The 4,152-nt window shown below is 66.0% G+C and overlaps 1 pseudogene; it reads left to right on the top strand.

The window, feature by feature from the left end:
* The first annotated feature begins 318 nt into the window (after positions 1 to 318).
* LOC110567998 (elastin-like) lies at positions 319 to 3,710 on the top strand (annotated as a pseudogene).
* Positions 3,711 to 4,152: the final 442 nt, after the last annotated feature.

The raw sequence follows: 4,152 nt of genomic DNA, 5'->3' as shown, positions 1-4,152 counted from the left end.
CAGGAAGGATCAAATGGAACGGCCTTTAGGGGAAGGGAAGGAGACCCGGCGCTGGAGACCAGGGTGCTACGCGCGGCGTGGACCAGGGTGCTGCGTGCGGCGTGGACCAGGGTGCTGCGTGCGGTGTGAGGCTGGGCGGCCAGGAGAGGGTCCCGGGCGGGCAGGTAACCCAGGGTTTCCTGGGGCTGCTGAGAGCTGGCCAGGGTGCCCATGGGTTGGATTACGGGGTTTGTACCCTCTTTGTCTTGAAACAGGGATGAGCAGCCTGCTGAAAGCAAACGCAACTCCAAGGTGAAATAAAATGCTAAAGAAGCGCCCATGGACTTCAGAGCCCAGGGAGAGGAAAGCGGCCGAGAGCGACTGAAGTAAGGCTGGCGCCCACGGTGAAGGCCCCAACACCGCACCCATGGGAGGGGCTGCCAGGCACAGGGGAGGGGAGGCACCAGGAGGGTCAGGGAGGAAGCACGCAGAGGAGTGGGGACCAGAGACAGGGCTCCTGGGGACCCTCTGCCAGACTCTGCAGGGCAGAGACAGACCAGGCCAGAAGAGGCTCAATCCAGGCTTCCAGGACACCCAGCCAGCTCCTCGGTGGAGGAAGACATGGCTCAGAGCTCCATGCTCCAGGAGGGGTGCTGAGTATTCGCGTGCAGACAAGGGGTGTTCCAGGCACAGAGAGAGGGGTGTTCCAGGCGTGGGATGAGGGGGTGTTCCAGGCATGGGGTGAGTGGGTGTTCCAGGAGTGGGGTGAGGGGGTGTTCCAAGCGTGGGGTGAGTGGGTGTTCCAGGCGTGGAGTGAGGGGGTGTTCCAGGCATGGGGTGAGGGGGTGTTCAAGGCGTGGGGTGAGGGGGTTTTCCAGGCGTGGGGTGAGGGGGTTTTCCAGGCGTGGGGTGAGGGGGTGCTCCAGGTGTGGGGTGAGTGGGTGTTCCAGGCGTGGGGTGAGGGGGTGTTCCAGGCGTGGGATGAGGGGGTGCTCCAGGTGTGGGGTGAGTGGGTGTTCCAGGCGTGGGGTGAGGGGGTGTTCCAGGCGTGGGGTGAGGGGGTGTTCCAGGCGTGGGATGAGGGGGTCTTCCAGGCGTGGGGTGAGGGGGTGTTCCAGGCATGGAGTGAGGGGGTGTTCCAGGCATGGGGTGAGGGGGTGCTCCAGATGTGGGGTGAGGGGGCGTTCCAGGTGTGGGGTGAGTGGGTGTTCCAGGCGTGGGATGAGGGAGTGTGGGGTGAGTGGGTGTTCCAGGTGGGGGTGAGTGGGTGTTCCAGGCGTGGGATGAGGGGGTGTTCCAGGCGTGGGGTGAGTGGGTTTTCCAGGCGTGGGGTGAGTGGGTGTTCCAGGTGGGGGTGAGTGGTGTTCCAGGCATGGGGTGAGGGGGTGTTCCAGGCATGGGGTGAGTGGGTGTTCCAGGCGTGGGGTGAGTGGGTGTTCCAGGCGTGGGATGAGGGGGTGTTCCAGGCGTGGGGTGAGGGGGTGTTCCAGGCGTGGGATGAGGGGGTGTTCCAGGCGTGGGGTGAGTGGGTGTTCCAGGCAGGGGGTGAGTGGTGTGCCAGGCATGGGGTGAGGGGGTGTTCCAGGCATGGGGTGAGTGGGTGCTCCTGGCGTGGGGTCAGTGGGTGTTCCAGGTGGAGGGGTGAGTGGGTGTTCCAGGCGTGGGGTGAGTGGGTGTTCCAGGCGTGGGATGAGGGGGTGTTCCAGGCGTGGGGTGAGTGGGTGTTCCAGGCGTGGGATGAGGGGGTGTTCCAGGCGTGGGGTGAGGGGGTGTTCCAGGCGTGGGGTGAGTGGGTGTTCCAGGCGTGAGATGAGGGGGTGTTCCAGGCGTGGGGTGAGTGGGTGCTCCAGGTGGAGGGGTGAGTGGGTGTTCCAGGTGGAGGGGTGAGTGGGTGTTCCAGGCGTGGGGTGAGTGGGTGTTCCAGACGTGGGGTGAGGGGGTGTTCTAGGCATGGGGTGAGGGGGTGCTCCAGATGTGGGGTGAGGGGGCGTTCCAGGCGTGGGATGAGGGAGTGTGGGGTGAGTGGGTGTTGCAGGTGGGGGTGAGTGGGTGTTCCAGGCGTGGGATGAGGGGGTGTTCCAGGCGTGGGGTGAGTGGGTGTTCCAGGCGTGCGGTGAGTGGGTGTTCCAGGCGTGGGATGAGGGGGTGTTCCAGGCGTGGGGTGAGGGGGTGTTCCAGGCGTGGGATGAGGGGGTGTTCCAGGCGTGGGGTGAGTGGGTGTTCCAGGCGTGGGGTGAGGGGGTGTTCCAGGCGTGGGATGAGGGGGTGTTCCAGGCGTGGGGTGAGGGGGTGTTCCAGGAGTGGGATGAGGGGGTGTTCCAGGCGTGGGGTGAGTGGGTGTTCCAGGCGTGGGATGAGGGGGTGTTCCAGGCGTGGGGTGAGGGGATGTTCCAGGCGTGGGGTGAGGGGGTGTTCCAGGCGTGGGGTGAGGGGGTGTTCCAGGCGTGGGATGAGGGGGTGTTCCAGGCGTGGGGTGAGTGGGTGTTCCAGGCGTGGGGTGAGGGGGTGTTCCAGGCATGGGATGAGGGGGTGTTCCAGGAGTGGGATGAGGGGGTGTTCCAGGCGTGGGGTGAGTGGGTGTTCCAGGCGTGGGATGAGGGGATGTTCCAGGCGTGGGGTGAGGGGGTGTTCCAGGCGTGGGGTGAGGGGGTGTTCCAGGCGTGGGGTGAGGGGGTGCTCCAGGCGTGGGGTGAGTGGGTGTTCCAGGTGGAGGGGTGAGTGGGTGTTCCAGGCATGGAGTGAGGGGGTGTTCCAGGCGTGGGGTGAGGGGGTGCTCCAGGCGTGGGGTGAGGGGGTGTTCCAGGCGTGGGGTGAGTGGGTGTTCCAGGCGTGGGATGAGGGGGTGTTCCAGGTGGAGGGGTGAGTGGGTGTTCCAGGCGTGGGATGAGGGGGTGTTCCAGGCGTGGGGTGAGGGGGTGTTCCAGGCGTGGGATGAGGGGGTGTTCCAGGCGTGGGGTGAGTGGGTGTTCCAGACGTGGGATGAGGGGGTGTTCCAGGCGTGGGGTGAGGGGGTGTTCCAGGCGTGGGGTGAGGGGGTGCTCCAGGCGTGGGGTGAGTGGGTGTTCCAGGTGGAGGGGTGAGTGGGTGTTCCAGGCATGGAGTGAGGGGGTGCTCCAGGCATGGGGTGAGGGGGTGCTCCAGGTGTGGGGTGAGGGGGTGTTCCAGGCGTGGGGTGAGGGGGTGTTCCAGGTGGAGGGGTGAGTGGGTGTTCCAGGTATGGAGTGAGGGGGTGCTCCAGGCATGGGGTGAGGGGGTGCTCCAGGTGTGGGGTGAGGGGGTGTTCCAGGTGTGGGGTGAGGGGGTGTTCCAGGCGTGGGATGAGGGGGTGTTCCAGGCGTGGGGTGAGTGGGTGTTCCAGGCGTGGGATGAGGGGGTGTTCCAGGCGTGGGGTGAGGGGGTGTTCCAGGCGTGGGGTGAGGGGGTGCTCCAGGCGTGGGGTGAGGGGGTGTTCCAGGTGGAGGGGTGAGTGGGTGTTCCAGGCATGGAGTGAGGGGGTGCTCCAGGCATGGGGTGAGGGGGTGCTCCAGGTGTGGGGTGAGGGGGTGTTCCAGGCGTGGGGTGAGGGGGTCTTCCAGGTGGAGGGGTGAGTGGGTGTTCCAGGTATGGAGTGAGGGGGTGCTCCAGGCATGGGGTGAGGGGGTGCTCCAGGCGTGGGGCAAGGGGGTGTTCCAGGTGTGGGGTGAGTGGGTGTTCCAGGCATGGGGTGAGGGGGTGCTCCAGGCATGGGGTGAGGGGGTGCTCCAGGCGTGGGATGAGGGGATGTTCCAGGCATGGGGTGAGGGGGTGTTCCAGGAGTGGGGTGACGGGGTGTTCCAGGCGTGGGGTGAGGGGGTGTTCCAGGCGTGGGATAAGGGGATGTTCCAGGCGTGGAGTGAGCGGGTGTTCCAGGAGTGGGGTGAGTGGGTGTTCCAGGCATGGGGTGAGGGGGTGCTCCAGGCGTGGGGTGAGGGCGTGTTCCAGGTGGGGGGCTGTTCCAGGCATGGGGCGTGGCAAGGGTGCAGCCCCCTAGAGATGTGGTAGAGTGCTTTTCTGGCACAGGTTGGCAGCCTCCCTCCGGTGGGACCCAGTCGCTGCCTGTTCCGAGCTCCAACACCTCCTCACAACTCGGGAATTCGTGACGCACTCCAGAGAGGGCCAGGGCACACATACTTGGTAGTTAAATTGAATTAAGAG

The sequence above is a fragment of the Aotus nancymaae genome, unplaced genomic scaffold (genome assembly GCF_030222135.1).
Source record: "Aotus nancymaae isolate 86718 unplaced genomic scaffold, 86718_ANA_hifiasm-v0.15.2.pri h1tg000006l, whole genome shotgun sequence".
In the NCBI taxonomy this organism is placed as follows: domain Eukaryota; kingdom Metazoa; phylum Chordata; class Mammalia; order Primates; family Aotidae; genus Aotus; species Aotus nancymaae.
Note: the sequence above shows the minus strand (reverse complement) of the source record. Positions and strands in the feature narration are given on the sequence as shown.